Raw genomic sequence first — 12,999 nt, forward strand, 5'->3', positions numbered from 1 at the left:
TACTGATGTCTTATCAAGGGTTTTATTCATCTAGGATGCGATTTATCACTGGAATAAAAAGTGAACTCAAATCTCAATACAAAATCAGACCCAGGCCCATTTTATTTTACTATTCACTGAGGGTCCATCTATACTATACAGTATAAATACCATTTTAAACAGTCATAGTTCCCCCCCCCCAAAGAATCATGGGAACTTTATTTCGCTAAGTGTGCACTGCTGAGAGTTGTTAGGAGATTTCTATTCCAGACCCTCCAATGACTCAGCTACATTAGTAAAGAAAAAGCGTTCAATATGCGTTATAACACTGCGACACCGGATGGTGCTGTGGAGTCCTGTCTTTCGCCAACGTGATTTCCCACTACGTATAAGGTTTATGACGCGTTTCCCTGAAATGCTTTTTTGATGTGTCTAGATACAGCCCAAGTGTCCCTATTTTCCAGGGACAGTTCCAGATTTATGGAAGTCGTCCCAGTTTCTGATTTGATCCCAGAATGTCCCGCTTTTCCTCGGGATGTCCCTATTTTCAATGGAGAAATGTTGGAGGGTGTGATAGGACCAGGGCCTTGCAGAGCCAGGCAGAGGCCCAGGGCAGGTAGATAATGTGACCCTCCTTTTTTTTACCCCGGGGATAAGTGAAGTCTTATAAATAAGTAAGTATATAAATATGCTGACCAAGGCCCCCTTTGGAATTGGAGGCCCGGGTTAAGTGGCCCATACCCCCCCCCCCCCGGTCTGGGCTTGGATAGGACATCCTTATTTTCATCAGAGAAATGTTGGAGGGTATGGAGTTATGTGACCCCCTGAGCCAAGGAGATATAACCTTTAGAAGACATCTGAGGGCAGCCCTGTTTGGGGAAGTTTTTTAATGTTTAATGTTTTATTTTGTTTTTATATATGCTGCCCAGAGTGACTGGAGCAACCCAGTCAGCTGAGTGGGGGTATTAACAACAACCACCACCACCGCCACAACAACAAGGAGTCCCTATTTTCATCAGAGAAATGTTGAGGTTATGCTATTCCCATTACAGAGTTACAATTTCCTGAGAGGTTTAACAATCAATTTGCCTTCCCAGTGAACTCTGAGAATTGTCGCTCTGTGCAGGGAGCAGGGGTTTCCTAACAACTCTCAGCAGTGCACACTTAACAAACTACAGTTCCCAGAATGGCTGCTTAAATTGGTACGATACTGCTTTAAATGCCTTGTCCCACCCTCCAGCCCTAGGAGTCCTCATAAGGGAGCTGTACTTAGAGGAAGAACTGTGAGGGGAGAGACTTCCAGCAGTGCCTTTTCCATCTGCCTACTTCACCCTCCAGTCTCTGCTTCTCAGTTTGTATTGTATCATTTTATGCACTGTGACTTGCCTTTATTTTAATGATTATAGTTTAGAAATTATTTATTGTAATTGTTAAGAGTGGATTTCTGTTTAACTTTTATATGCTGATATTTAATATTCTATACTGTTCTAATGGATTGTTGAATATTACTGTATTTTATATAAGTTGCTTATTTTAAAGTTAAGTTTTATTATCACATTTTTTTATTGGATTAGATTGTTATAAGGTGTACATTCTTTGTTTCTTCAGCTTGTAAACCGCCTTGGGTATAGTAAAATAGAAAGGTGGTATACAAATTAAATATGAAATGAAAAATGAAATAGTGCAGATTGGGCAACAATTCATTTACTGCATCCTTAACCTGCCTTCCTTGAAGAAGCTCAGGGCAGTGTACATAAGTCTCCCTCCACCTTTTCTCTTCAGAACAATCCTATCAAAACAGGTGGTGCCATGAGAACCAGCCCTGTTACAGGTGTGACACAATACTCATTCCACACTTGTCTATTGACATCAGGCATGTGCCTCTTTTGTGCTATTTCTGGCACCTGCTTAAAACAGTTCTGTCTAGGCAACCCTGTTCAGACACATAGATGTTGACATGTTTTAATCTCTATTTAGTCTACCGTTAATTTAGATTATATTTTAAACGTTTGTTAATTACTTGTTTTTAACTTGGTTTTTTATATATAATTTTAATATTCATTGTAAACTGCCAAGAGGTTTATTACAATCAAACAGCATATAAATTTTGTTAAATATAACAAATAGGTAATTTTAAATAGTGTCTGGCTCAAGGCCTCCCAGGGAGCTTTGTGACTGAGTAGCTATTTGGGTCTATGCCTTCCCACTCCTAGGCTGTACGTTATGCCCTTAAAGCACACTCAAAGATTATTCTTTCCCTCAAAGAATTCTGGGCACTGTAGTTTGCTCCTCACAGAGTTACAATTCCCAGCAACTCTCAACAAACTACAGTGCCCAGAATTCTTTGAGGGAAAGAAAGAGCTGCAGACAGTATGAAGCCCTGGACTGACCAGATCTGGGACCCTCGCAACAGAGCACTCACTTTGTGGGAGACTGTCTTATCCAGACTATTGGAATTTCTCCCTCTAAGCCAGTGTTTCCTACTCGAATTGGAAGCAGCTCTCTGAGGTCTCAGGCAGTAGCTTTTAACTTCTCCTGCTACTGGATCCTTTTTTAACGGGAGACGCCAGTTTGTTAAGGGTTGCTGGGAACTCTAACTCTGTGAGGGGTAAACTTCAATGCCCAGAATTCCTTGAGGGAAAGAGTGTGCTACAGATGTGCTTTAAATGTACAGTATAGTGTGTACACACAGCCCCAGCTTGAAGGGGAAGCTGTTATTGTCTTTCCTGGTCAGAGGGCTATTTGGGGTCTAATCTGCACGTATGGTGAACGTAATCACTCCAGAAGCTGTGGAGTGGAATGGAAGAAATACTTTGGTCAAGTAACTCCGGCTCATGACTGAAGTAGGCCTGAATGTCTGCCTTGAGGGAGACATCAGGAGCAGCAAACATCCAGTGGCACTGAATAGAGTTCCATCCTTGTCATCATTTTAATTTACTCATAATGTAATGCCATTTCTATAGCATTGCATTCTGGGCAGGGCTGGCACACCCATGAGGTGAGGCGAAGCAGCCCTGTGGGCACCTCGCCCACCCCACTTTCTCTGCCACTGGTGGGGAAGTGATGCTAGCACCAATTATGTAGACCCACATCTAGTTCTGCAAGCTTTCTGCAGCAATCACTCAGTTTTAACATGTCAAACTACTGGCATGAACTGGGAGGAACGAAATAATGTTAAAAAAGAAACGTTTTTGGGTTGCAGCTTCAGCATAGCTGTCAACTTACAGATTTGAAAATAAGGGACCAGCAGCCTCGAAAATAAGGGATCAGCAGCCAAAATAAGGGATTTTAGTCAACCAGCAGCCAAACGAAGCCTCAAGCGGTGGTTCCCACAGTGCAGCAACCCGGCAAAGGGGATGCAGCAAGGAAAACCACCATCACCTCTCCGCTGGGAAGCGCTGAGCAAAGGCGAGTCCCCAGGCAACGCAGCCGATTTGATTGGCACAAAGCATGCAAGCTCCACCCCTCAGTCGTTCTTAGACTCCTTATTGGGTGAGCAATGCAGCTAAGGAACACAGTTGGAGCCTCCCTCCTCCCTGGCTGGCAGGGAGGGAGGGAGAGGAGCTGCTTCCTTTGAAACCCAGGAAATTTAAGGGACATCATCAATAAGGGACAGCAGCGGGACACGGCGCTGGGATAAGGGCCTTCCCGCCAAATAAGGGATGGTTGACAGCTATGAGCTTCAGGCAGTCCAAGAAGCTGGCTGCAGCACTGCAAGATCTGCACACCTGAAAAGGGTTGGGTCCCTCCTGGTGCCACCCTTTTTACTGTGGAGCAGTCTAACTCTTGAGTAAACAGAATCCTAGAGTTGGGAAAGAAGATAGGAAAAGACTTTTGGACAATCTGTCTCCTCTCCTAAAGGTGGGGTCACCCGTCGAGTCATCGCTGCACTCCACACGCAAACAGAAAGCGGGCAAGAACACAAGAGCATAGGCCTCTGTCCAACAAAGGTGTCCCAGCTATGCAAGGTCTTGAGCAACAGAACGTCTGCTCCCACTCCTTCCCCTGCAACCTCCCCAGATCTGTTCTGGAGGTTCACCCAACCCTTCAGAGCAGATTCACGGTGGTTGGGTGGGCAGAGAAGAGGGAAGGAAAATTTGGTTGTGAAAGTGGAAGTCCTTGCATGAATGAGATGACTTCATTGAATACAGCCCATTACAACAGCCCTGCCAAAGGCCCATCTAGTCTAGCATCCTCTTCACAGTGGCCACCCAGATGCCCATGAAAAGCCTGCAAGCAGGATGTAAATGCAGCAGCACCCTCTCTACTCGTCTTCCCCACCAGCTAGTATAGTGGTACCTCGGGTTAAGAACTTAATTCGTTCCGGAGGTCCGTTCTTAACCTGAAACTGTTCTTAACCTGAGGTACCACTTTAGCTAATGGGGCCTCCTGCTGCCGCCGTGCCGCCACCGCACGATTTCTGCTCTCATCCTGAAGCAAAGTTCTTAACCCGAGGTACTATTTCTGGGTTAGCAGAGTCTGTAACCTGAAGTGTCTGTAACCCAAGGTACCACTGTACTCAGAAGCATGCTACCTCCATCACTGGAGGTAGCTCATAGCCATCCATCATGGCAAGTAGTCTTATCCTCCACAAATTTGTCTAAAACATTTTAGAAACAATCCAAGTCAGTGGCTGTCCCTCCATGGTGTGGTAGTGAAAACCATAGTTTAGCTATGGACGGTGAGAGCCGCAGCTCATTGGTAGCCCATTGGCCTTTTGTGCCAGAAGTTCTCAGGTTCAGTATCACTTGGCAGGGCTGGGAAAAGCTGCTGCCTGAAATCCTGGGTCTGCCTTAGGTTCCTATGTTCCTTTTGTCTAGTACTATTTCTGCTACCATTTGGCTTTGGCAGATAGAGGAAGAAAAATTTATCTGTGTCTACTTTATCTGCACCGTATCTAATTTTGTACACCTCTATAATGTCCTCCTCTTGCTCACTATTCCTTCTCCCCCCCAAACTAAAAAAAGTCCCACGTGTGGTCAGCTTTCCTCATAGCGATGAACTGGAACAATTAAAATGCAGCTCCCTTTAATGATTGGATTGAAAATATGTACAAACTCGCTACACATGAACAAGTTGTGTACAAATGTAGACTTGCCATGGGCAAACTTAACAACATTTGGAATTCATTTTTATAAATACCATATTAGATTAAGGTCTGGTTAACTACAATAACAATTGTTCCTCTTTTTTGTAATGTACACAATATGTTGTTGTGTTTTGTTTACTACAGGGGTACTATTTCTTGTTTGTGTCTTTTCTTACTCTGTGCACTTGTTATTTTGTACTTTTTATTTTTCAATAAATAATATAATTTTCTAAATATTTTTTTTAAAGCTTTCCTCATAGTGGAGTTAATCATACACCACAGAGAAAAAAACTCTGAGATAAAAACAACCCCAGACAACTTGAGTTCGTAAGCCAAACTGCACACACATTACAGAGAAAAGAAATAATACGGAGTAATATAGCAACTTTCCTTGCAGTTTAGTACTAACTGTACTTTAAAAGTAATCTCTAAATAAGTATGTTTTGGGAATGGGCCTTTGGGGTGTGGCTGGCCAAGGGTTAGGGTCTATGTGGGATGTCACAAACAGCTCCTGCACTTCAAAATTTACGGCTGAACCTCTTTCTACCACCTTATTGCTACTTCAGTCCGCAGTATGCATGAGCAAGGTCTGAGCCTCTGGCTAGGTCTGCGGACATGGCCGTGTTACACTCCTACCAAGTCTTTAATTAGCAAACGGTGGCAAAAGATGTGTTTTGAAAGTAAGCGAAGGTCTAAAAAGCCTTCAGTAAATTCGGGACATTTCTTGGGACACATGAAACCATGGAAGTCTTGGTGTCTTCATACAAAGCAGGACAAAAGGTTTTGTAAACTGTGTGTGTCAATGGAAACAATTCTGTGCAAAGCCTTCTGGGCCCTGAATCCCTGGGATGAAACGATGACCCACACAGATATGTGTTTCATCCTCCCTACCAGCTCATCAGCGATGCATTGCTTGGCTATTACTTCGGCTAATGAAAAATAGCAGCTGCGGGGATATGGGAACAGGGGCTCCTTCAGCTCTGCGACAATTTAAAGAGAAAAATAAAAGAGGGCGGTGGAAACGATTTTAAAAACAACAACAACCGGGATCTGCACTTCCAAGACTTGTCAATCAGGTACCTCCCATGGATCTTTGGTTCACTTTTAGGAGAGAGAGAAAAACCTTTATTTTCATTCCCCCCCACCATCCTGTTCAGAATATAAATTATAAGCTGGGACTGGAGCTGGGGGGGGGGAGGAGATCTATTCAAAACCAGTTTATTCAACAAATTGATCCCCTTTTATATTTGTGAGTTAGCTGGAAAAAGACTTTCATTTTCTACTAATCTGTTAATTATTCAGAGCTATTTGTTGAAAATGTAACCCAAAGCCTACTCATTGTGACTCTTGCTTTGGGTGTTCACCTCTTCGTGGGCCTGTGCTGCACCCCCACAATTGGTCTACCCCCTTTGTATGTCACATGCTCCCCTTTCTGATCTTTGGTTGGGCATCTCGTGTAACCACAAAGAACTTCCCAAGGTGGCCATGCAAAACAGGGGTGCCCAATCCCCATTTCAAACACAAGGGACAGTCCAAAGTGCTGACCCCGTGATGTTGTATGAGGCTGCTGTTTTATCACTACACAGAAGATTCCCACACTCCTTGTTTTGCAGCACAAAGCAAAAAAGCACTGCCCCAGTGAATGTGCCATGGATATAAGTGGGAAAGTAGGTTGATTTTCATCCCCAAAGTCTCTACAGTGATGCTTAATGCATCATTCCGCTTAGTTTAAAATGAACTTTGTAAATTCTTGCTGCCGAAGCAGCATGTCTTTGCTCATTGTTAAATGCCTAGTAGTTTTTGCTCAGGAACTGAGCTATTGCCTATTGTCTTGATGAAAATGATGAAAATGAGTATTCACTCTAATAATGACTGGTATAATTAACTTCCCAGTTTTGGCCTGTTCTCTTCAGCTACCTGTTTCCTCTTAGCTAAACATCTTCTAATCAGTATTTGATTTGTTCATCCGCATTTCACTTGCTTTATTACTGAATAAAGAGAAGAGAAAATGAATATTTTTGAAAGGAACTTGGTTTAGCTAACATTGTTAATATTGCTTGCTAATAATAATAATAATAATAATAAAATAATATATAGTGAAAATAGTATTGCTGCTTCAGAGCAATCGTGTTGGGGATCAGAGGTAGGGAACTGAACATGATCTAAAGACAAGTGTTTTATTTGGAATCTTAGTGGAAATCCATTGCTTAGGAAATGCTAATATGTAGATGATGAAACCAGACGTCGTTTCTTAAGTGTGGTAAACCGGAGGGAGCCTGCTCGGCAGGGGCTGGGTCCTACCGCACCGGCGATGCGGGGACCCTTAAAAACCACGGCCACGGAGGCCGTGGACATGGAGACTCGGCTGGCACCGCTAGCGCCCTCCCGACTCGTGAAGGAGCCTTTTTAAAGGCTACGGATCGGGTGCCGGGGAGAAGCGTGGTGCTTTGAGTCCTCTGCTATCCCTGCCGAGCGAAGCCGCATGCCATTTGGCGGAGAGCGCTGACTTCTTCTATTGAAAATTCGGACTTCTTAACAACAACCCGTGAGTAATTTGGAAACCGGGTTCAAAAGGAGAAAAAAAAAAAATTTTTTTTTCGGATTGGACACGAGCGGGGGGGGGGATCCAAAAAGGAAGTCAGTCCCCCTCCCTACTGTAAACCTTCCAAAACAAGGATGGTGGAAACCAAGGTCCAAAAAGATTTGTATTGCTGATAAAAACTAAGAATTCCACGATGGGGAACTACAAGAACTGTGCTGGAGGAAGAATTGAGGGAGAAGGGAAACGTGACCCCCCCCCCTGGGAACCGGGGTGATTGAAGAGAGAGCCTGGTGAAAAGAGTCGGAGATTTTGACAGCTGTCAAAGTAGCTGTCAAAGTCGGAAAGCAGAGAGGATCTTATTATGAGAACTTTGCTGGTTAAATTTGTTACAATTTGCTATAACCCGTTAAAACTTGGATACAAAATGGCGAAAACATGGATAACAATCGGACTTTTGGACTAGAGAAAACAAAGTTACAACAATCCCCCTAGAGGAGTTTCGGGACATTACAAAGATGGTCGTAAGTGGAAAAATACCATTGGAATTTTACAGGACTGGTTATCTTCTGGGAAAGCTGCAAAACGGAAATAATATTTTGTCTACAGGGTGTTCAGCTAAAGGAGACAATAGAATTTTCTATTGAAGAAAGGAAGGGACTGAACGCAAGTTTTTGTTCCTGAATAACAATAATCCCTGCAGAGTTACTAAACTTCTGAATTAGAACGTTTCAGCAGCGGAACAAGAGGAAATTGGACTACAACTTGGAAAGAACAATGGGGGGAGTTTTATTAAAGATTTGAAGTTAAATGTCTTAAAAAATAACTATAAAAAGAAAAAGCCAGCAAGGAGTTGGGGGAAATAGGTGATTTATGGACTTTAAGAATTCCAGGCAGATAACATGGTTTGGTGGTCAGGGGGAAATTAAACCGGGGACAGGGGGGGGAGAACTAAAATCCAAAGGCTTGTCAACTTTTTTTTTTCTGAACTGGCTCTTTTTTACCTATTATACTTTTTATTTCTTATTTCTTATATTTCTATTGTGTGGGGTGTCCTTATTTTTTTAAAAAAAGGGAAATTGTGGAATGAAAATGGGGTGGGCCCTGGGGAGAGAACTTTTGTTTTTTATTAAGGGTATTGATGAGGAGTGTATAAATTTTAAATTCGAATAATGGTTTAAACAAATTAAGTTTTAATTAGAACTGAGAGCTTGTGGAGCCAACAATATGAAAGGGGAATATGGTAGGGGTGGGGGAAGGGGGGAGTCCCGGAAAGTGGATCTATGAAAATAAGGCTTTGAATGTATTTTAATCTTTACTTTCTGTATCTTTGAAAATCTTAATAAATATCATTTAAAAAAAATAAATAAATTATAAATTATTGCTGATCTATGTGAGTTTAAAGTTACAAATGTTAGAGTCGGTTCATAGAAAATTTCAGGAAGCTTTGGACATCTGCGCACAACCTCTTGGCTTCTTCTCTTGTCGATCTTTGAGATAAGCTCAGGGAGATCCTAGGAGTAAGTATTCTAAAGGAAAGACTAGCTTCTTAAGAATCCTTAGAGAGCTTTTCCTTGAAATGAATTTGCTCATTATAATTACCATTATGTGTGTGTTTCACGCTCTCATACCATAACATCTGATCCTGCAAATGTTGCTTGCTTGGTTCGATTCATATTTTAATGTCTGTACAATACCCATGCTTTTTTTCTAAAAAAATATTTAGGGGTACTCTCATTCTGTCTAAGAATCAGGAAGCACCATGACAGGAAATGAGGCTGCCATTGGGGGTAGCAACAGAACTGATGATTCACCATGCTAGAGAGGAAACTAAAATTTAGTATTTTTTTAGTTTCTTCTCCTGTTAGATTCACAAAATGTTTAGGGGTATGAGTACCCCTGTGTACCCCCGGAACAAAGCACTGACAATACCTATCAGAACCCACATGAAAAATACATGTATTTGTTTTCTTCTTCTTCTTCTTCTTCTTCTTCTTCTTCTTCTTCTTCTTCTTCTTCTTCTTCTTCTTTGAGTAATCTCATACATTCGGTTAACACAAGAAACTCAGGCTTTGCTTTGCAACTGGGGTGTGAGAACCTATGTGTAGGGCTGTGTGTCTGCTTTGTCGGAATCCTGAATCCTGAGGAGAGCATATTCAGACCACAGCAGCCCCACACTCCAAGGCAAGGCAAGGTTCCCCCACAACTTCCCCCACCTGCAAAAAGCAATCTAAGCCATAGACCATAGTGTTTTGTTTTGTTTTTTTAAAAAACTCCAAGTAAGTCACAGAGATTGCAAAAGATCAAGTGATGTACTGGCTTGTGTGAAATGGCTTTTGGCGTGGCCTTCACTTTCATGTGCAAAAGGCACTCGGAAGATGCTGGGCTGGTTTCTCTTGCATTTATACCTCTGTAAAGCAGCCGCCAGCCTCTTTTGCCAAGCTGAAGTCAAACCAGGACAAAGCATGCCAAAGCCCCCAATGATCTACTGCCTGCTTCCATACCCAGGGAGAATGGCATTGAAAACAAGAAGCTGCCCAGTGACATTGCAATAAAAGAGGAAGCATCCATCACCTCCCTCCAGGTCAATGGCAATAAATTAAGGACCGGTTTGAAAAAGGAGAAATGGTGTTATGCCAAGGAGGAGGGGAGGGGCTTTTGAAGGCTTCACCTGCAGATGCTTTTGCTTTCCCCCTTTTTGCTTTGTTCATTCATGTAAAACTAGAGCTGGCCTTTCCAGCATGTGACACCCTTTTAAGATGCTTAGATAGAATGCTGCGAGTGACAGGCTCTCAGGCTAGCAGGAATAGTATAAGGGTAGACAAAAATTGTGAAGGACACAGTACCATTGGATTTCACTAAAATCGAATTTGGTTAAATGTTTTCAACATGGGTTCATACATCACCTCCTCTCTCTAGAATTGAGCTCTATTTGAAGCCATTCCAACTACAGTGGTACCTCTGGTCACGAACGCTTCTGGTTATAACGCTTCAGGTTACGAGCTCCGCTAACCTGGAAGTAGCTGCTCCTGGTTGTGAACTTTTCCCCAGGATGTGAATGGAAGTCGCACGCCAGGCACGTGAGCAGCGGGAAGCCCCATTAGCGAAAGTGCACCTCAGGATAAGAACGGTTTCAGCTTAAGAACGGACCTCCAGAACAAATTAAGAGGTTATGAACCACTGTATGTTACTTTAAAAATTGGTCCCTAAGTGTTCCTTGTTTTCCTCTTCTCTCCTCAGCAATTATTCCTCTTATGCTGTGTCTATTAGATTGGAAGCCTGTGGGCAGCGGGACTGTCTTGTTTTTCAAGCTTTGCATAGCACTTAATAAATCCTATGCATTTGATAAAACATGAAAACTCATAGTGACTGCCAATACAGTACAATAATTATTTTCATGTAGACATTTCCCCTATTAACAGTGCATGCCATGAAGACAGACTTGTAACGCTGGGGTTCATTAAGATATTATTCATAATGATGTTATACAGTGGTACCTTGGGATACAGATGCTTCAGGTTACAGACTCCGCTAACCCATAAATAGTACCTCGGGTTAAGAACTTTGCTTCAGGATGAGAACAGAAATCGCATGGCGGCGTCACGGCAGCAGCGGGAAGCCCCATTAGCTAAAGTGGTACCTCGGGTTAAGAACAGTTTCAGGTTAAGAACGGATCTCCAGAATAAATTAAGTTTCAGGTTAAGAACGGACCTCCGGAACGAATTAAGTTCTTAACCTGAGGTACCACTGTATCCTTAAAAAGTTCCTTACTGCACGCACAGGCAGCCGAGCATCCCTCTTTATTTTTATACTCCAGTTAGGAAAGGAGGAGAAAATAACTTCTCTTTGCCCTGCTCAAACCAATATGCAAACTAAAACAAATTATCCCTCCAAAGTCTCACTTTTCTGAGTTTTGTATACCTTCCCCATTTAGGGTGGCTTTCACTGGTGGCTAAACCTGTGTTGTGGGATGGTGGAATTGTTTTGGGGATTTGATTACCTTGGACCATATCCAACTAAGTGTTTCTGCTAGCACAAGGCTTGTGCAACAAAACTTTCCCTCTCTCCCCTCCACAGGCCCTTAGTGTCCTCCCCAAATCTGTTCCAGAGGGAGCCTACAGAACTGTGGGATATTTAAAATGCAGTCAAACCAACAAGTCATGTTTTGCTAGATAGGTACATGATAGGAGCTGAAGCTCACAGAGTTTTCCTGCAAGTTTGCTAGAGAGGGGTCTGTGAGAGACACTCCCACTGTGCCCTGACAGGCAGAAGGGCGTCCCTATAGATTCTCTTACCTGCCTGGGCATACCCTCTTTTTGTTCTTTCTTCTCTTCCTCTTCTTTCATCACCAAGCCAGAAATGTGAAGAACACCTGCATGTCTGAAGAACACCAGTACTCAGACACCATTTTAAGCTAGACTTAGGTGGAATCTACACACATATTTTTAAAATGTTATGAAAATTCTTTTTTTTTAAAAGCATTTTTAAAAATACATAGAATTTTCCATAAGGCTCACCATCACCATCTGGTGTCACATTGTATAGTGCACTTAAAACACAATTAAAACCTTTTACAGTGGTACCTTGGGTTACATATGCTTCAGGTTACATACGCTTCAGGTTACAGACTCTGCCAACCCAGAAATAGTACCTCGGGTTAAGAACTTTGCTTCAGGATGAGAACAGAAATTGCGCAGTGGTGGTGCGGTGGCAGCAGAAGGCCCCATTAGCTAAAGTGGTACCTCAGGTTAAGAACAGTTTCAGGTTAAGAACGGACCTCCAGAATGAATTAAGTTCTTAACCCGAGGTACCACTGTATTTGCAGCTGTATAGCGAAGTCCTTAAGTATGTCTTGGTAACTGAATTGCCATTTTAAGCTTGCCTGAACAAAGCTGCTGTATCTGTTAGCTAAAAGGCTAACACTGACTAATCTAAGCTTCTCTTTTAAGATTCAAAGGGATGGCACTGCTGAATGGATAAACTTGAGGGAGGAAGGATAATATCTAATTATATACTCTCTTAGCATCTAATCACATCTCAATGGAAAGGAGACTCCGACTAAACATCAGGAAGAACTTTCTGTTGGTATAAAATAAATAAATAAATAAATAAAAATAATAATAATAATAATAATTTATTTATAGCCCACCCACTCTGGGTGGCACCCAACAAAATATTAAACAGAATAAAACTTCAAACATTTAAAACTTCCTTAAAAAGGACTGCCTTCAGATGTCTTCTAAAAGTCATATAGTTGTTTATTTCCTTGACATCTGATGGGAGGGCATTCCACAGGGCAGGCGCCACCACTGAGAAGGCCCTCTGCCTGGTTCCCTGTAACCTCACTTCTCGCAGTGAGGGAACCACCAGAAGGCCCTTGGCGCTGGACCTC

The sequence above is a fragment of the Podarcis pityusensis genome (assembly GCF_964106645.2).
Source record: "Podarcis pityusensis genome assembly, chromosome: 4".
Classification (NCBI taxonomy): domain Eukaryota; kingdom Metazoa; phylum Chordata; class Lepidosauria; order Squamata; family Lacertidae; genus Podarcis; species Podarcis pityusensis.